We start from the raw sequence: 22,118 nt of genomic DNA, 5'->3' as shown, positions 1-22,118 counted from the left end.
GTGAGGATTACATTTTTGTTTTCAGTAATAACAAGGGTTTAGACATACTCAGTTTCCCCCTCATGACTCTTACTGCACTTAAGTATGAGAATTCTCAAAATCTTATTTTGAATGTTCTAGTGTAATCCTTGCATCCAAGCCTGAACTCCTCTGAAATTATCAAATAGTGCAATAAAATGATCAGGTTCTACACAACTTACAGGGTATATTGTTAGTTTTACCAGACATGTATTTTTCCCCATAAAGGTTAATCTATCCTTTCTATTAATTAATTATTTTATATGAGGAATGTTTTTTGAGGCTACATAGGACCCTATTCATACATATAGTCAATATAAATTCAGTTATCAGCATTGCTGAAGGGAATGTCAAGGGCATATTTGGTATATTTAATAAAAGGGAACATTATCAATTTCAATGCCTTACGTTTGGGAGAGTTAATATAAATGGAGCAATGTGTTTAATCTTTCACAGTTAAAAGGTAACCCCTTCTACTTGTATTTTTAATGGTAAACCCTCTTTCAAGGCACAGTATGAGAACCCAAACTCTGCTGGAGGTCAGTCTGGTGTGTGAGATACTAGTGGATAAGGCTGTAGGATATACCTTCCCTGAAATAAGGCACTGAAATTCATATTTGCATGTGTGTTTATCTTCACAGATGTTATAGCTACTGGTAATGACACTGAATCTATCAGACAAGTCTGTCCAAAAACAAAAAGGGAGGAAAGGGTGTGGAAATCCAGTACCTTGCAAGCCTAGCAATCTGTTTATGTTGTTCATGTCAGTGAAGCACTTATATTTGGGTATTTAAGTATCTCCTAATTTAAATTAAGCACTTGAAAGAGGTACAATGATGTCTAAGGAGAAAAAAAGACACTGCAAAGAAAGAAATTAAAGTGAGTGGGGAAGAGCTTTAAAATGTAGATCTGAAAATAATGAGGGAACTCTAAATTTATGAAAGCAAATTAGTAAAATGTGATACTGTGGAGAGGAAACGGGAAGGGTGCAGGGTCCTGCACCTAGGGAGGAATAACCCTAAGCACCAGTACAGGCTGGGGGGTGTTCTGCTGGAATGCAGCTCTGCAGAGAGGGACCTGGGAGTCTGGTGGACAGCAGTCTGACCATGGCAATTGGCCCTTGTGGCCAAGAAAGCCAATGGTATCATGGACTGTATTTGGACAAGTATTGCCAGCAGGTCAAGGGAGGTGATCCTCCCCCGCTACTCAGCCCTGGTGAGGCCACACCTGGAGTATTTTGTCCAGTTCTGGGCTCCCCAGTACAAGAGGGACACAGGAGTGAGTTCAGAGGAGGGCTACTAAGATGATTAGGGGAATGGAGCACCTGCCATACGAGGACAGGCTGAAAGAACTGGGCCTGATTAGCCTGGAAAAGAGAAGACTGAGGGGAGACCTCATTAATGTATATAAATACCTGAGGGGATGGTGTCGAGAGGATGGAGCTGGTCTCTTTTCGGTTGTGTCCAGTGAGAGGATGAGAGGCAATGGGCACAAACTGATGCACAGGAGGTTCCGGCTCAATATGAGGGGGCACTTCTTTTCTGTGAGGGTGACAGAGCACTGGAACAGGCTGCCCAGAGAGGTTGTGGAGTCTCCTTCTCTGGAGCTATTCAAAACCCACCTGGATGCCATCCTGCACAACGTGCTTGCTCTAGGTGATCCTGCTTGGCTGGGGGGTTGGAGTAGATGATCTTCAGAAGTCCCTTCCAACCTCAGCCATTCTGTGATTCTGATTCTGTGAAGCTAAGAGTAAGATGCTAGACTGAGAGTCAGGATCACAGAAACAAAATCATAGAGTATCCTGAGTTGGAAGGGACCCACGAGGATCACGGAGTTCAACCCCTGGCTCCACACAGGTCTACCCACAAATCGGACTATGTGTCTGAGAGCATTGTCCAGATGCTTCTTGAACTCTGTCAGGCTCAGTGCTGTGACCACTTCCCTGGGGAACCTGTCCCAGTGCCCGACCACCCTCTCGGTGAAGAACCTTTTCCAAACACTCAGCCTGACCCTCCCCTGTCCCAGCTCCATGCCGTTCCCTCGGGTCCTGTCACTGTCCCCAGAGAGCAGAGCTCAGCGCCTGCCCCTCCGCTCCCCTCGTGAGGGAGCTGCAGGCCACCATGAGGCCTCCCCTCAGCCTGCTCTTCTCTGGGCTGAACAAACCAAAGGACCTCAGCCTCTCCTCATACATGTTGTCCTCTAGACACCATCACCATCTTCATAGCCCTCCTTTGGACACTCTCTCATAGTTTTATGTCCAGTGCTCAAGGTGAGGCTGCACCAGTGCAGAGCAGACTGGGACAATCCCTTCCCTCGTTTGGCTGGCAGTGCTATGCCTGATGCACCCCAGGATATGGTTGGTCCTCCTGTCTGCGAGGGCACACTGCTGGCTCACATCCAACTTGCCGTTAACCACAACCCCCAGATCCCTTTATACGGGGCTGCTCTCCAGCCTCTCATCCCCCAGTCTGTACTATGTATAGCCAGGGTTGCCCCTCCCCAGGTGCAGAATCTGGCACTTGCTCTTGTTAACCTTCATATGATTGGTGATTGCCCAGCCCTCTAACTTGTTAAGAGCTCTCTGCAAAGCCTCTGGACCCTCGAGGGAATCAACAGCTCCTCCTAATTGGGTGCCATCAGCAAACTGACTTAGTACACCTTCAAATCCTGCATCCAAGTCATTTATGAAAACATTGGAGAGAACTGGCCCTAAAATGGAGCCCTGGGGAACCCCACTGATGCCAGCCTGATGTAACCCTCTTTGTTATAACCCTTTAATCCTGACCCATCAGCCAATAATTCACCCATTGTGTTATGAATTTGTTTAGCTGTATGCTGGACATTTTGTCCAGAAGGATACTATGAGAAACAGTATTGAAAGCAAAGCATGCAAAGGTTTAAAATGGGAAGGGAAAATAATAATAATAATAATAATAATAAAACAGCAAAAACTCTATGATTACATGGAAAATATTACGACAGGCAAATAAAAAAGAGAAACTGAATTTCTCTGAGGATCACCATTGACAATACACTCAAAAGGTATAATTAGAAAGACATTAACATTGCCATTCCAGTTGGTTTGAAGGGACAAAGCAGCAAGATAAGCAAATTCTGTCAAGATGAACATGCTGCACAAAGAAAAAGTACAAGTGGACTGATGTTAAATTAGTAATAAATTTGCTGCAAATTACAGATGTCTTGATGATTTTGAAGTCAAGGCTTTCTAACACCAGCAAACTGTAAACGGAAAAGCCTTTAAAATATGAAATGGTCTGGGTATGATGAGAACAGTTCAGGATGGTAGCGTTGCTCTGTTCAACAGCAAATTGAGAGTTTCTCTCTCGAGATATCACCTATTAAGAGATATAACATGTTCTTTCTCAAGAATACTACAGTATTATCATTTCAGGGTCTCAGAGTGCTGATTGCTGAACTGGTGAAAATTAGGTTAGTCAGGACTGAGTTGTACTTGTTTAGCCCCATTTGAAGAATCCGTCAGGCTTTGATCCAGGAGGGTCTAAACTCAGTCCTGATGTGGTGTAGAACATTGATGCATTTATGATGAGCTCAGACTGCAGCTGGCAAGCTGGTGCCATCTTTCAAACTCAAAGCTTGGGCCATAGGCTTGATAAGCCTCTTCCTAAATTACATTTAGGTTAATTCTGTCTCTATCCCTTTTAACTAAGTAGAAATATAAATTGACAGAAAAAAAGGGTTCACAGGTGAGCCTGAAGCAAAATTTTCTTATTTTTGCTGTATCTACAATGCTGCTGCATTGTAGAAGAGTGCCAGTAATACTGTTTATATATATATCTGACAGCTGTTTTTCTCTTCTACCTGAAGTGGAGAGAAAGTATAAGGAGGAAGGATCTGAATTCTGTACTGATCTTTTAAGAATGTTGGAAGCCTTCTGCTTCTCAAACTTTAATATTTCGAAGGACAATTAAGAGTTTCTGACCCAAGACTTAATGAAAATCGTAGTTAAATCTGAATCAAGTTTTATCCAAGAAGTTTTGGCTCTTGCTTTATCAGGATGGAAGAGTTCTACTTACTAGGATGAAACAGATTTTCACTTCTTTAAAATATAGGTTTTTAATACAGATAAAAATACTACATCAGTTCCTGTGTAAACAAGTCCATCAGGCAATATTAGACATATTGAACAATACAGGTGAAGTGCACTGAAAATCCTCACATAATGATTCATAGAAGAATTTCAAATCATTAAGTTTACTTTAGAGAATAACTATTCATTCTTTCAAAGATGCTAAAACCTTCACATTATTTATATGGATAAAGTAGATGTACTGAGTGGATGCTAAAGAGGACTACAAACAAGAAATAGTAGCCAATAAAAATTGAACCAAGTATGAATTATTTCTTTAATTACTGTGCTTGAGAGTTTTACATTTCTAGCATTTTGGAACTGTGTTGAAATGGATTTCAAGTTTTCAAGGTGGGAAGTGGGAGTAATATGCACTCCAAGTAATACTGCATGTCTTGTTTCTAAATGAGGTGAAAACCTTTATGCACACACACACACACACACACTATATATATATATCTCTTTTAAAGTTCCAAAGATAACATAATCTTACATTGATTTTTCTTCTTTCTAACCAACAAATCTGAAAGAGTTTCACAGATTGCACTCTAATGAACTCTAATGAGTTCATTCAATCAAATAGTATGAGCTCCTTCTGCACGGAAATTATATGATTTTCCAGCACTTTAGATGGCCTGTCAAAAATAATTTACCTGTTGAAAACTTTAAAAAAGATTTGAGGTTTACCTGAAGATAAATAAAATTAACCCATGTGGAATTTTGCCTGGGGCATTCTGTTTTACATAAAAAGGAAAAGTGAATGGGATTTTCTTTGCTTCATTTTATGCATGTTGCTTCATGTCCTGTCACTGTATACCACTGCGAAGAGTCTGACTCTTCTTGACTCTCTCCCATCAGATAGGATTCCCCCTCACCTTCTCCAGACTGCAGTCCCGAATTTCCCCTTATCACTTTCTGCATCAGATGTTCAAGTCTTGATCTTATTTGTTGCCCTTTCCTGGACTTGCTTCACGAAAGTCCATCTGTCTTGTACTGCAGAGCTCAGACCTGAACAGAGTACTCCGGATGTGTCTCACCAGGGCTGAGCAAAAGGAAAGGATCATTTCCCTTGACCTGCTGTCAATACTCTTCCGTGTGCTGCACAGGGCACTGTTCATGTTGTTTGCTTCAAGCTCACATTGTTGGCTCATGGTCAACTGGTTGTCTGCCGGGACCCTCAGATCTGCCAGGAAACACTGCTTTCCAGATGGTTGGCCCCGAGCATGTGCTGGTGCAGTGTTATTTCCCTCTGGTGCACAACTTGGCCATTTCCATTCTTGCACTTCATGACGTTCCTGTCTGCCTGTTTCTTCAGCCTGCCGACGTCCCCCTGAATGGCAGCACAACCATCTGGTGTATCAGCCACTCCTCCCACTTCTGTATTTTCTCCAAACTTGCATCCATCACCTACGTCATTAATTAAGATGTTAGATGGTGTTGGTCCTAGTATCAGCCCCTGGGACACTTGCTGCCCTGTCCTCATGGTTGAGCTCACTGACTTCTTGAGGCACTTGTGGTTTCTCTAAATGTAGTAATTCTTTTTGTCAGCAGGATGCTTTCAATGTCCAATATTCACATTGTTTTTTCTCAGATGCACTTGGTTAGCACATTCTTGCATTTTATTTGGTGATGGACATTATATAGTCGTAGTAAATCTATTGCAATTTCTGTGTATAGGGAGAAAGTGTGGTAGCTTGAATACAGTGGTGTAGCTCTTGAGAAATATTGTCATAGGTAACAAGTACTGCATTAGTTCATGGGAGTCCTGTTTAATTGTTAGCTTTTTTGAAATGATTGCACCAAATTTAAATAAGATTTACATTTTTAATATGCCAGTTATGAAGAAAATTGTCTCTAGAAACAAGAAAAATTATAATCTTTCTCTGTTTATAAAATAGCTTGTTCTGTGCTTCACTGGTGCTTGTTCCAAGAAACTGACAAAACAATAGAAACTAAAATGTTTGTTGGCTGAATAATCTTGAAGCTCAAATTTCAACTAAATGGTCTAAGTGGAACTAAGTTAATCGGGTTTTTGAAAATTGATTCAGTTGTCTCTTTGACTGTTACTTCCCTTTCTCTTGAGTTTGGGGAAGAAAAATAGATTGCCATACTATAGTACATGAACACTTTGCAATGGGGAGGAAGCATATAATCATCTATGATAAATTCAGATGACTGTGATGGCTTGTGGGACTTCCTCAATAAAATTTGCCAATGACATCAAAGCCTAAGAAATTGTAAGGAATTATATCCCTAAGTATAGAATTATAGAATAAAGTCTTCTAGTAATTAATATAAAAAAGAACCAAAAAGAAGTACTCTGTGTTTTTATCACTTTTTTTTTTTTTTTTTAAATCAGTGAGCATTTTGTAGAAGCGCAGTAATATACATTTGATAGAAGTCCATCTCTCATTGATTCTTCTTTCAAAAATTGTTTATTTACTTTTTACTCTGTGGGCCTGATAGTGTTTTACTGAAATAATTGATTTGACTTCAGGGGTTTAAAATGGTACCTTATTAGAGAAAACATTCCCATTGAGACTTTGGATGGGTAGAGAGAGAGGCAAGCAACAGGGAGAGTCTAACTTATGAAGAGCCCTTTAAAGTATACTGTCAGAAAACCACAAGTATCCTAAATAATACTTTCACACATTTCCTGTATTTATCATGATACGATAGTGGTGATTTAAAATGCATTTCCTGTGGCAGTGATATATGGCACGCAGCGATGACATGAATCACAATTCGTTTGTGACATCTCTTAAACTTCACCTTTTTTTGAGCTATGATAAATTTTATGAATAGACATTCTGTGTCCTAAACCCCAAGGCCGATCCACTGAGTTCATCATAAAAATAAACAGTCTTTACCTTGAACCTTTAAAAAAAATTGCTGCAGTGAATTCAATGGCCAGTAATTGTTAGTAGTTACGATTAAATAGCAACCATTGCAGAATTCATTAAATGTTTTTTCTGTTCAGAGACTACTGTTAAGTGAGTAACCAGGAAGCACATGATTTCTCCTTAAAAACAAAACAAAGTCTCTTGTAAAACACTTCTGGAATATATGTCTAGTTTGGGAAACAGTCAGTCCCTTTGTATGTATACATTTATGACAGTATCTTAATTTGCTATTTTTCCTAGAATTTCTATTGTGGATGCAGCTGCGTATAAGCAAATTATAATTGGTGTATCTTGCTGTAAGTTTATAAGTAAGATCACATCTTTTAGGTGTGACATCGGCCGTGCTGGCAGTATATGTAAGCTGTTGATGAGCTGATACAGGAGATAACTGGTTGTTCCAAGTTTTTGGAAATGAATGCTAAGGCTTATGGCTCATTTAATATTTTTGAAGGACTGTGTCATAACCACGTAAGTACTTGAGACATTTCTGCCCTGCCCAGATTCCTGCCCCAGCTCTCTTACTTCTCACTCCAGCCCCCCACCCACTCTGCACACACTGGCACTTGCAGGCCCCATCTCCAGGGCCGATGGGTTGTGGTTGCTTACTGGGTAGTTCATGGCACAGGGTGCTTGCTTACTCAGCAGCAGTTCCTGATGCTCAGCCTCTCACCCAGCTGTAGTCTTCTGGTCCACTAGTCGGGTGCAGTCATGCTGTCCTTTCCATCAAGTCTCTAGATCTTTCCATTTCTTATTTTAAGGAAATGCAACTCTTCTCAGGACCTCCCAAGTCCAGAAGGGTAACCATCATCTGTACTGTATACTAAGACCAAGAGTCTTTTGAGGAGCTTCCCTTACCCATGCCTTCACAACCAACTTTGAAATGATTTTTCTGTCTTTATGAGCCACTGGCTCCTGAGAACCTGATTCAGATGAAGAACTCTACATACCCTTATTTCTGGAAGAGGAAACATAGGCTTTTTAGCTAATGTTTTTCCTTTTGGTCAGCAATATTGCTCTAGGTATGTATGGTGTTCAGAACTGTTTTGTAAATAAAATTGTGCTTGTTGTGCACTTAGCTCCATATACTTGTAACAGTAGTAATTTATGTATGATTAGGATACATTGTATGGCCATACAATGTGCTTTTACCACATGAAGTTCGTATTAATAGACCCATAAAACATACCCTGGATTGTCTTGATACTATTATCATATGACTCTTTAAGCATCAATTAATTTATTTAAATTATCTTTTAAAAAACAATTTTCCATTTTACTCTTAAAATTATAACATATGAAATGAAAATCATTGTGGTGGTAAAAGGAAAGGATGGGAAATACTCTTTTTTACTACCACAGTATTTTTTTTTATTCATTATACTTAAAAAAAAAAAAAAAGTTCATTTGTATTCCCTTTCCTGTATTATATTTGAATCATATTGTTGTTTTCCTTTCTTTGCAGCTGAGCTCTGCTTTATCCCTTCATTGCTTTTCCAGTTCTTTACAAAAAAAGTTCTTCACATTAAAGCAAAAAATTCTCTATTTGATGTGTAATTTTCCATGTTTTGAGTTTTGCCAGCAACTACAATTATCCATATTTTTAAAACTACTGGATTGCTTTGATGTCTGGGCTTACAATCTCTCTCTCTTTCTCTCTCTCTCCTTTTTTTTTTTTTTTTTTCCCTTCCTAAACTCCATCCACCCTTGGAAGTATTTATAAGAAGCAGTCTGAAGTCAGCGTATGCATCCTATGTACATACTGTCTTGTGCCAAATACTGGTATATAAGATCACAATTGTGATCGTTTGAGGGATGGAAGTCTCATCTGGCAAGCTGAGATGTCCAAGTTCATTGAATTTCTGAACATTCCATGTAATTCTCAAGAGCTCTTCCCTTAAAGGTGTCCTTTAAGTGTTATCTTAATCTTTCTAGAACCTGTGGAGCTTATTTGAGAGACTCTTGGTTAAAATGGCCTAAATGAAAATGCTAGTTACTGAAAGAAAACTTAGTAACTCAGTGCTGAGTCCTACATAGACAACTTTTTACTTGTGGGTCACTGAGCCCCTTATAGGTTGAAGAGATGTGCTGGTTGTTTCAAGCCCCTGCAGATCATATGAGCTGTGCCCTTTAATTCTGTGAAAGTCAGTGGCAGAAATGTATAATGTGTCCAAGAAAACTATTCCACTTAGGAAATTGTTATGCAGCAGAATTCTAGCAAGTCTGACCTTTTTCTTAGTTATGTAGATGTCATCATACAGATACAATGAAGTGCAAACTGTCAGCTACTTTAAACAAAATAATGATACTGGGCAAGTTATAATCCCTATATTCTTCCAAAGAAGTAGTGATTTTTTTTTTCATCATCTCTATAGAGTCAGTGTTATCAGCATTAAGACACTCCTCTTTTTACAAATAGTTTCTCTTCACTTCTCTGGTACAGTTACTGATGTTGTGATGTTGTCACTTGCACGTGCCAATCCAGGTATTGCAGAAATGCAAAAAATTGAGTGCCTGTACTGTGTATGTCAAAAAACTTCTTGGTGCCATCTAAACATGTGAAAGCCTTTTTGAGTCCAGCTACAAGTTTAAGAGCTAAACTGGGAACTTCCACTTAGCTTTCTACATAAAATCAAAATGGAAAATAAATTGTTTCACCATGTCTGAAATGCTAATGAGATGAAAAGCCAAACATCAAAGCAAGTTGTTGCCTAATTCCAGACTCCACTAGCTACATCACTTCTTAGGCAGCTCGGCTGCTGAGAGGCCTGACTTTCACCAGGGAGGTAAATTAGTTCTCTCTGAAGTGCTACTGCCAGGTAGGAAGGGCAGTTTCTCTTTGAAGTTTGGCCACTAGCACTTTCTCAAGGACCTAAACTTCAAAGAGAAATACTGTTTCTCTTCCTTTTGGATGTTGGATTCAGTAGCACGAGGTGCAGCTGCTCTTTGTGTAGTGGGGGGAAAAATATTTTAAACAATATTTCTGTATACATGTTAAATTGAAGTTTCAGATTAGTTTATCCATGATAGGATAAGCTGAATAGTGATTATGAAGAACTATTAGAAATTTTTAGCTATATACTTTACAAGATTCTTAAAAGAAGGATGAAGAATGGGTAAGAAAAGAGAACATATCAAGACAGTGATTTACCTTACCAGCTTTCCATTTTGCTGATGTGTGGGACCAACCTCTTGTCGTTTGTTCTTAGATTGCCCCTTCACCTCTACTTCTCCAGATTAAACAAGCTTGGCTCCCTCAAGCTCTCTTGGAAGTTGCAGGCTCTAGGCTGACCATTTTGGTAATCTTCTTCCATATACTTTTTCAACTGTGGGGCCCAAAAATGGTTACAGTATTCCAGGTGTGGGTTCATGAGCACTGAGTGGGATAAATGGTTTGCTGGCCGTAGTCCTTATAATGTAATTTAGTGTTCTGGTTGCTTTATTTGTGATGAGAAAACACTTGGATTATATTTTTGTCAACTATAATATCCATTTCCTTTCCAGCTGTTTTCCATCCAGTAATGTTAATTACATTCGTTGTTGAGCTTCATGAGGTTTCTGGTGATTCAGTCCACATGTGTATTGAACTCCCCTGAAATGAAGCTTTGCCATTCAGTGTCTGAGCTTTTTCTCCTGATTTGTTGTCATAGACAGATCTGGTAAAGGGAGCCTCTATCTCCCATAAAGACAATTGTGAAGATGCATATAGAAAATTACCAATAACACCTTAGAAGCATATTAGAAAAATGTATGAATGAATCCAGGCAGTGAATAAGACAGGTACATTAAAGGCATAGAGGAAAGACACGCAATAACAGTAGTGATAATAATAATAAGGATGTCACCAAGTGAAAGACTCAGTAGTAAACTCAAAAATGCTATGATTTTTCATCCTGGCTTCTTCTCCTAATAGAAAGAGGCTATAATCGGATAAAAAAATTCTGAGGAAAGAGATATTCTGTAAGCCTTTTATACATATCTTAAACCGAAGCTCCCTGGAATAGGACAAAACATGGCAATATCTGTCAGTCAGTGAACACATCTGGCATATCAACATTAGTAGTTCAGTGTGTTGGAGGGGTCCTTTTCAGTGTAAATTTCCATTGCATTTGTACTTGGAGCCTTGCAGTCTCCTGAGGTCACTACTGCTTCACTCGGAGCTGTTCATCCCTTGCTGTAAGCGGACTGCTTTTACTCTCATGGGCACAGTTGAGAGCAGCCCTCATTCCTTTTGGGCACAGAGGTCTCCTTTCTGTGCATGCCTAAGTTGTAGCCAGGCCCGGCATGTTATACATCTCTCACTGCCAGTGAAGTTATGATGTTGACCAGCACCAAGATGTACCACAGCAAATCATACTCTGATCATCCCTATTGCGCTGTGCCAGTCACTGGTGTGGGCAGAACCCCAGCGCTGCTGGAGGACTCCTGCAGCAGAGTTTTACTGGGATCGAGACCTTTTTTTTTTTTTTTTTAACAAAAGATTGATCTCTCTCCAGATATTTTCGTCTCTGATGATTTTGCTGTGAATTGCATGTCAAGAGGCTGGTATTATCAGTGATGATTGCTAGTTTCTAGTCCAACTACTGTTGTGGAGGCTACCCTCCCACCCAAACTCGTAAATGTAAAATGAATTTGCTTCAAAGACTCAAAAGATAGAAATGAAACAGAAAAAGAAAAACCCCAAAGAAAAACATTAAAAGAGAATAAAATCTAAATAATTATTTTTAAACCACTCTTGTGTTTACTTTTAGTCCGACTTCTGTGTTTTCAAATTATTTACATGACAGTAGTGCTTCTTTTAAGGCCCAAACTCTTATATTAATAATTATCTGAAAATTCAGGAGTGCTTACTAACATTTTTTTTACGCTGGATCCTTTGGCTAACTTTTATATAGGAAGTGTAAGAACAGTGTGGAGTGTTATGTGGCTTGAAAAAAATGTCTTGTAAGTTCAACTGTTGCCTGTGGCATTTTTAAAGAAAAATTTAATTTAATTTAATTAACTTGACAAATGCAGAAAGAATCATCAAATCATGCAGACCTCCATGATCCCCTAGTCCAACCTCCAAAAGGACTTATTGCAGTCTACAAAGTACTAAAACTATGATAACTTTTATTGACGATAAGAGCTATCATAACGTCAGCTGGTCTGAATCCTACCAAGCAACCCCAGTCCCATATACCACTGCAGTCAGAAAAATAATTTGTCAGTAATACAGCCAGCTGGAACACGTCCCTTTAAGTAAAGCTTAAGTAGAGCTCATAAGCTTCATGCTTCTCCTTTGCATAAGGTGTTTCTTAGCCATTAATAATATCCTGAAATTCAGAAGAATGAATGCCAATTGTGATAATGGAGAGAGAGCACTGGTTTCTTCAAGACCTCATGAATTATCTTTAGAGCATTTTTCTCTCATGATTAAGCAATTATAATCTACATTCACAAGAAATAGACCTACATCCTTGAAATATTTAAGGGTTTTGTATAGAGTAGATGAGCTGTAAAATTACATAAAATCTTTCAGTGGACCATTTTCAATTAACTTCATAGAGGAATATTAGGAGTAACTTGAAGTTTTAGTATTTGCTGTACCACTTAGGAATATCAATGGGAAAACTCATATTCAATTCAGTACATTTGGAGAGAAAGCTAAAATACTGATATATACAACTGCAAGTGAAGATGAAGAAAGGAGCAGCCCCAAGCCCCGCCACTTCTTTCAAGTCTAATATGATATAAACTCTTAACAATAACAGAACATGTCAAATACCAGAATAAAATAATTTGGTTCCAAATAATATTTCAGTTTCTTTTTTGCTGTGCTATTTATTGTTTTGATTATGTTCTTCACTGATGATGAGAGACTTATAGCTGTGTTCTATTTCTGCAGTAAAATGTCTCTAATGTTAGTTGGAGTTAATTTAATCTCCTTTATTCTCATTTTTCTTTTCCTGCATGGTTTGTTCAGCTTGGTTTGATAGAACCCACTGTCATCAAGTGCTCTTCAAAGGCAGCAGAACGGGTGTTCTGGATTTGAGGTCATTTCAAGAAATTCCAACAGTAAAGCAGACTGCAGTCATGTTCGTTGCAAATGTGAAGAAGATAACTGCAGTGTGTGCATCTATGCTAGTTGTGTTAGGTACAAGAACTGTTAGGTTGATCCGAAGTGAAACAGGCATTGTTGTAGGACTAGCAAGGCACAACTCTGACCTTGCAATGATACATATTGCTTGCTCGGCGACATGGCGCCAGGCCGCAAGTCATCCAGCATGAGACAATGCTGCCATCCACACAACACGTGCTGGCCATGTGGCTGTGCGTGATCGCAGCAGCCTATGAAGGACTGCCGACTGCTCCCCTGAGGCTGGGACCACCAATCTTGCGGGAGCATGCAGGGGCAAGACCTATAAACAGAGCAAGTTGCTTTGTGTCAGTGGGGGCAGGAACATCAACCGAGGTCAACGTTGCCTCCGTGGGGACGCCCACAAGACGTTGAAACCTACCGCACCAACGGGATGCTGACCATGATCTGGCTAAGTATTTCTGGGGACAGCACCATGCTTGTCAGCACCCTTGTTATCACCCTGGGGTCGATATGTATGTAAATAGCTCATAATAAAGCTTGCTCGCTATATATAAATATATAGCTCTTGTGTGATCCTTGCTGGGCTGAGTCAATCAGCTTCAGCCCCCAGAATCTAACTAGAACAGCTAGTAACATGAAAAAAACTCAGGACTATTCTATTGTGTTGCCTGAAACAGCCCAGAATCGTGCTGTTAAGCTTTCATAGCCATCAAAATAGGGTGGCCACATTCAAACTGCTATGGTCTGTGGCACATGTTAATTTCTGATCCATGTGTAGGAAATGCTGTGAGAAAACTTGGATGAGATCAATTCTAATGCTTCAGTAGTATGGATAATTAAACACCTGGGAATGCTTCTTGGCATTGTTTAATTTAGCAGAATAGATCCACCTAATGTATTCTGAAATAAATAAAGGTTTTCTTGTGTCCTAGTTTTAGCTAGGATAGAGTTAATTTTCCTCCTAGTAGCTGCTAGGGTGCCGTATTTGGGATTTAGGATGAGAATAATGCTAATACCATGCTGATGTTTTAATTGTTGCAGAGCAGTGCTTACACTAAGACAAGGACTTTTCAGCTTCTCGCTCTGTCCTGGTGGTGGGCAGGCTAGGGGTACAGCAGGAGCTGGGAGGGGACAGACCCAGGACAGCTGACCCAAACTGGCCAAAGGGGTATTCCATACCATCTGATGTCATGCTGAACAATATATAGGGGTGGCTAGCCGGGGTGGGGGGTGGGGGCCGGCTGCTTGGGGATAGGCTGGGCATCGGTCATCAGGTGGTGAGCAATTGCATTGTGCATCACTTATTTTGTACACATTATTATTAGGAATACTATTATTATTATTGTTGTTGTTGTTGTTGTTGTTGTTGTTGTTGTTATTTTTCCTGTCTTAATAAACTGTCTTTATCTCAACTCACAGGCTTCACTTTCCCGTTTCTCTCCCCCATCCCAGAGAGGGAGGGGGGAGGGTGAGCGAATGGCTCTGTGGTGCTTAGCTGCCGGTTGGGTTAAATCACAGCACTTCGTTTTTACTTAATTGTATTAATCCTAATTTACACAAGCATTTTGATTCTAGCCTAAGTGCTTTTGAGTCTTACACTTTATGTGTAGAACAGGTAGAAATTGCATTGTTTGGCCTCAGAATTACTCTGAAATCTTGTATAGCAAAATAACTCAATTAGAGTTTCTAATAGGAATCCTCTCAGTTTTGTTGTTGTTGTTTGTTTGTTTCCTTGTACTTTATTTTATTTTTCTATTCTAAATATGTTGGTGTATTGAGTAAAGGAACCTAGACAACAGAAGAAAACAAACAGTTCTGTAATCCTGACCATTTGTCTACAGCATGAGTCAAATATTGCACTCTGTTTTCTTCTAGTCCTTTGGTTTTGTATGCGGTGTTTCAAGACTGAGAATGTCTTGGCTGAATATTTATTTTATGGCTATACACATGGTTGTCTGAAGTAATAGATAATACAGGAATAGTCTTTTGTGGTAGAATCTTGAAGCTCTTCTGAGCATTATCCCTGCATGCAGAAGTGTAGAATTTTCTGGGAGCAGGAAAAGATAACTGCATTCCTATGTTCATCTACTGTAGTTAAGAGCTTAAATGGAAGAGATGAATGATCTAGCAACACAGTAGTTTGTTCAAAAAATAAGATTAATTACATCCAAATATTTTTGTCCCACTGGCGTGTAAAAAACAAACAAACAAACAAAAAAAAACCACAAGAAAACAGTAGAGCTGGGTTTTCTGTCAGATGCAGATCTAAAGATAAATGCACGGAGATGTATTTGAAGCTTATCCAGTTCTTGTAAAAGCATGGTGGGTTATCCTTGGCTAACGGCCAAATGGCCACCCACCTGCTCACTCACGTTCCCTCCTCAGTGGGACATAGGATGAAAGTAGGATGAGAAAGCTCATGGGTTAAGATGAAGACAGTGAGACTGTTTACCAGTTACTGCTGCAGGCAAAAAAGACTCAATCTGGGGAAAATTATTTTAATGTATATATACATATATATATTCAGGTAATGAGAAGCAAAGGAAAGCAACAAAACAACACATTTCCTCCCTCCTTTCCCATGTCTAACATCATTCCTTCCCTTCCAATTCTTCCCTGAGCAGCACAGGGAAGGACAGAGGGAGAGGGGTGGTGCCCGGTGCCCCTCTTCTACTCCAACGTGTCCTCTCTCTCCAATGGATGCAGTCCTTCGGGACAGACCTGCTCCAGGAGGCTGGAACCAGCTGAGTCTGGCATGGGACAACCAAAGCCTCTTCCGATAGAGGCCACCCCTGTAGATCCTGCTACCAAAACATTTATGCCTGCACCCCATGCATAAAGAGGTCCTGACTTAGTGAAGTAAAACATGTTGTCAGTTCTTCAATCTAAATGTCACTGCTTAGATATGAAAACACTTGTAGCAATGTGTAAGAGATGTTGAATGAAACTGCTTGAAGTTAAATATAGTATTTTAGTGTTATTTAAGTGGAAATATTTGCCCGGTCCATGTTGCAAAGTGTTTGTGTTCTAACATGATGGTTGTATGACCAGTAGCTGTGCACTCAATGAATTGTAAGTGAAGATATGACCTGGATTATCCATGAACAGGCAGTCACATTTTGTCTTGAATTAACCAGAATAAAAAATTCATGTTTATTTGATTTAGCTTTGCATGTCAACTGTAGAAGACAGATGATACCTTCTCTGACAAAGTGATATTTTCAAAATTTTTAAACAGTAGATTGACTTTGTACCAGCTAAATGTCTTGTATGGTATAATTCACTTTTTTTTTTTTTTAAATTCTAAATATAAATCATAACAATCTACTACACTGATTGTTCCAGAAGCTATATGCTGTTGATCCCTCAATTACCATGAAATGCTACTGAAAAACCCAGACATTTTACATATGGTAGACCAGTCACCTGACTTTTAATGATAGTTTTAGACATTTTTAAGTTGTTGTTCATCATTTTCCATTTGATTGCTTTACCATTGCTGGAGGACAGTACAGGTCAGACACTAGTATGAGATGTTTGCACTAAAAATGCTCAAAGTTAGATCAATTTACTATTAGTAACATCAATATTTTTTTATTGGTCTAGTGTGCCACTTCATCAAGTGCCTTAGTGGGAAATAAAGCAATGTGGTGTACCAGAGATACTGTTTCTGAAAAGTCAGTACTTTACAGTAGGTAGCTTGAAACACATGTCAAGTAGCATTAGAAACAAACCAGAACAATACAGTGCTTCGTAAGCTCGTGCTTCCCAGGATGAACTTTATAACATTGACACACCGGGTTTTCATTGTCAATAGCCTTACACTGAAACAGTCCCTGCCTCATAACATTAAAGTTGTTTTTTAGAAGTTCTCTCTCATTAATTCTTGCTTGCAGTCATATAATTAAAACCTCACAAGGTGTTCCTTGGTAAAATATGAGTGTTTTGTACATGAAGATAGAACACAAATCCCCCTCCTAATACAATGGACCTTCTAACCTGGCACTCTCATAAAACCAAGATGCTGCCAAGTAAATTGGCTGCTAGCACTATCAGGGCCCTGCAGTGCTTTTGTTAATTATCTTGCCATAATGCCTGATGCAGATAGCAATCTTTCCAAAAGAGCAGGCAGATTTAAAGAGGCAGAATTAATTAAAATTGATTTGTGCAGTCTGTCATGTTGAGATCTGCTGGGATAATTTTCTTTCCCCTTCTCTCTCTAATTCCTGCTGCAGTAGTACATGAAACAGGTAGTCGCCTTACCTTGGAGTACTAATTATGGTGAATGAGTGGTATTTGTCTGCCATGATACGTAGTTCACTGGATGAGAAGACATCAAAATTTAGTTCATCTGAGTACCATCTAGAGGGAATACTTTTGTCTTCCAGCTTCCTAGGTTCGTAAGAAAGGGGACTAGAAAGCAAACTTCAAGGTCATAATTTTGCAAGTGAGGATGTACTTTGATTTAATACCTCTAAAGACAGAAGGTTGTAAACCTTCACTGCAGATAGGATGGAAAATGATGATGCAAAAGATTATTATCAGAATGAAAATACTCCAAGAATATCTAGAGAAATCCCAATGTGAACAGAGAATTTGTATTTCCTGTTTATGGCCTTCATTAGTAAGGAGTACAACTTGTGAAATCCTGAGCGGATGAAATCCTGAGTGGGTGAAAGAAATTTTAGATATTTGGCAAAGTGACACAGATCTATAGGAAGGTATATCCGGTAGGGGCAAGTTTCTCTTTATATTTAACACCTTTATTTCCAAGGTTACATTAAAAATCGATATATTTAAAATAAGAAATAAAATTTATATGTTAACGAAGGGGTTATCCAGCAGGACTTGGTACAATTCATAGGTATTTTTTAATCCTTTCCAGTCTTTTTGACTTCAAAAAGTTTTTACTAGGTTGCTGGTACTGAAGTTGCTGCTCAGAAAGAGATCCTGATCTAACATTGAAGAAGAATTATAATTTTTATATAAGGTTAGAATTTGGAAAGAGTATTTTTAGGAGAAAAAAAAAAAAAGGAAAGAAATTGCTTTCATGTAGCAATTCCATGCTTAATCAGAATTTGAAAAAAAAAAAAATTAATATGCTCACAACAGTCAAAACCTGAAACAGAAACAGCTGAATTAATAAGTTCTAAAAGAAATCAGGCAAAATACTTACCTTGACAACAATGAAAACATTTTGGATATGCTTGCATAGTGAACTTAGTATCCAGCTTCTTCTATCGCTTACTGTCTCCTCATTTTGCCCCTTTTTCCAGCCTAAGTTCTATAAATGTGATTCAATGTGAGGCAAATTCTGCTTTTAAATATCTGTGATTTCTATGGAAATTGCATGTTTGTTAGACATAAAAATGGACATAGATGTAATAATTGAGCCATAATGGGCCTGATTCTTACCAGTTTTTCATCCACTTGCAGGTCTAAAAGAATTCATGAAGTTATATCCATTTGTATGTTTCAAGTATGAATTTTTACACAAGGTGTAAAGCCATAAAAACTGTTCACTTGGATTAAGAAATGTATGCTTGTTTAAATTACATGTAACTAGAAAAAGAATATATGTAATAAATTTTATGAACATAGAATAATTAAGGTTGGATTGCATAATTAGAATAATAGAATCAAGGAATCATTTAGGTTGGAAAAGACCTTTGAGATCATCTGGTCCAACCTTTAAGCTAGTACTGAAGTCCACCGCTAAACCATGTTACTAAGTTCAACATCTACGTGTTTCTTGAAAACCCTCAGGGATGGTGACTCAACTACTTCCTTGGGCAGCCTGTTCCAATGCTGCACAACCCTTTCAGTAAAGAAATTTCTCCTAATATCCAACCTAAACCTCCTCTGGTACAACTTGAGGCCATTTCCTTGCATCTTATCACTTGGTGCTTGGGAGAAGAGCCCAATCCCCACCGCACTATAACGTCCTTTATGGTGATTGTACAGCACCATAAGGTCTCCCCTGAGCCTCCTTTCCTCAAGGCTAAACAACCCCAGCTCCCTCAGCTGCTCCGCATAAGACTTTTTCTCTAGACCCTTCACCAGATTCGTTGTCCTTCTTTGGACATACTCCAGCTTCTCAATGTCCTTCTTGTAGTGATATTACATAGAGAGTGTAATTGTGCTATTCGAAGATTTTATTTCTATTTTCCAAGTATACTTAGTAAGGTTTTCTTGGGTATTTCACACCCAAGTTGATCCATCCATTTTAAAATTTCTCATTGGAAAAAACTCTGTAGTGCATAGAATCTGTGCAGTCAATGTGTGACTGTAATAATACTAAGGTGGGGCAGAACAAGAGTCAGACCTACCTAATAGTGTTCTACTATATACTATTATTGAAATTATATTGTAAGGACACTATGCATTGTTTGATAGTTGGCTCAAACTCAGTTTCTCCATCTCTGAGATAGGAAACTAATTTAGTTCTGAAGAGAGAGTTTGAGAAGTATGGATCATTTTTACCATGGCATATGTACTACGAATCTTATCCAGAGATATTTCAGTTGTAGCCAACAAATACATGATAAGCATTTCAACCTAGTAAACTTGTCTTTGTACCATTCTGGATCTCTGTCTTCGTCATATAAAGGAAAGAGAATGCGATGAATTGTAGTAGTTGAAAAACAAAATTGTTTTCTTATAGTTAATCTCATATTTAGTTGTTTACATAATGTTTTCATCTTTTCCTTCTCTAAAATTTGCTGCTATTCTTGACAAAGTAACACTTTGATTAAAAAAAAAAAAAAGGAAATGCTTATCAGAATCTTCATGAGAAAAGATCTCACAGATACTACGAAGACGTTCTATATTCATTTCATTTTTTCCTGTGTTATATAAGTTATTTGACAATTTCATTTTCCTTTTTTTTTTTCTGCTGTAGCCACAAACAGCTTGCAAATACAAAACCTCTTAGATGTCATGTTGAAAAAAAAATTAGTTTAAGCATAATCTCCTGAGAGTACTTCTGACATGCCACTCTCATTTCAGACCTGAATTTACTTCCAGCTCACAGAATGCATGACAATATGCTTTACTACTTGTATCCATTCCCATAATAATAACTGCAATGATAACCAGCTTTTATGTCATGGATTTCTTTAGAAGATGTCTAAGCAATTTACAAGGATAGTCAGTAAAGAGCTACAGGAGTGATTTGCATTCAGAGAAACATATCTCAGATGGAAAAAAAAATCATTTAATTTTTTTTTTCCCAAGAAGAGGTCATATGCGACATTCACACACTATAATTATCTAAATATAGGAAAAAGGTATTTGAGGCATTTTGAATACAGCGTTGTTTTGTTTCTATTGAGAATAGTCAAATTGTATATCAGTAGCTGGAATAATTAAAAAAAATCTTAAATCAGCTTAAAATTAAGGTGTGAAGTTCTAAAGTCTACTTAATTTTGTATTGCAACTACTTGCTCAGAGTGATTGTGGTTTCTTTCTCACCACAGATGAGCCTAGATGTTTTGTTTTTAATAATATTACAGCTCCGAAAGAAATTATTGCCTTGCAGAAATTACTTTAGGAGGTTCTGTTCAGGAATGCTCCAATCTAATCTCAGAATCATAGAAAAATTGAGGCTGAAAAGGATACCAGAAGTTCATCTTATCTAATTTCCTGTTCAAAGCAGGACCAACCATGAAAGTAAACCAGGCTGGGTATCTCCAGCAGTGGAGGCTGATCAAGCTCTTCATACAAACTTATCCACTGTTAACAAACCAGATTACTACATACCTTTATGTTCCTTATTGCTTTTTTATTAAATGTCCGTGTAAATTTTCTTCCATGATAAAACACAGCTCAGCAGTCAAAGAAAGTAAAAATCATTGTCTCAGAAACACATCCTCAAAGAATAGAAAGTAATTTTCTTATAAATAAAATGCTTTGATATGTAAAGAGAATTTCTAACTAGAGAAAACACAATTTCAAATATATTTTTAGAAAGAAAACAAGCGTGTACTTTGGATTTATTTATTTTTTTTAATTCTTGACTCAGAATAGAAGTATGGTGAAATACTGAATGTGAAATTTAAAATTTAAATTTTTATTTCATTTGAATATTTGTTTATGTATATATATATATACACATTTACCAGTTGTTTACAGGATTTAGTATCTGTTTTCTTTCAAGTCTTTGCATTTAAAAAAAAAAAAACAAGCAGTGATGACTGACAAAATGTTTTCAAGAGGTTCTTGATTCTTCTAATAAGCTATTGTTTTCTTTAGATGCTTAGTGTGACCAAAAGTTTATGAAATGAAAAATAGAAAATATAATAAATGTAATTGTATGAATTTACAGAATTAATTAAGTCAAAAGGGAACTCTGGACTTTATCTATTCTGATCTCCCTGCTCAGAGCAGGGTCAGCTAAAGCAGGTTGCCCAGGACTTGGTCCAGTTGGGTTTTGAATATCTCCAAGGATGGAGATTCCACAACCTCTCTGGGCAACCTGTTCCAATGGTGCTTGACCACCATTGCAGTAAAAATGTGTGTGTGTGTGTTTAATGTTTAAATGGGATTTTCTGTATTCCAATATGTGTCCATTGCATTTTGTCCTGTCACTGGATACACTGAGAAGAGTTCTCTTCCTTCATCTCGCCTCTCCCTCCCATCCCCACTTAGGTATTTATCACATATTGGTCTTCACTGAGCCTTCTCTTCTCCATGCTTAATAGTCACATCCCTCTCAGCCTCTCTTCATATGAGAGATGCTCCAGTCCTTTAATCCTCTTTGTGGCCCTTTTCTGGACTTGCCTCACCAAGTCCACGCATGCCTTTTACTGCATGCCAGACGTATCTCACCAGGGCTGAGCAGAGGCGAAGACCACCTCCCTTGAACTGCTGGAAACACTCTTTCTTATGCAGCCAGTTCTTATGCTGTTGGCCTTCTTTGCTGCAAGGATCCTTCCAGAAAACTAGTTGTACCACAGCCCCACTGGCCCTTTTCTGCGAAGCTGCTTTACAGCTGCTTGGCCTCTAGCAT

Source organism: Cygnus atratus, chromosome 2, assembly GCF_013377495.2.
Source record: "Cygnus atratus isolate AKBS03 ecotype Queensland, Australia chromosome 2, CAtr_DNAZoo_HiC_assembly, whole genome shotgun sequence".
Lineage (NCBI taxonomy): Eukaryota > Metazoa > Chordata > Aves > Anseriformes > Anatidae > Cygnus > Cygnus atratus.
Note: the sequence above shows the minus strand (reverse complement) of the source record.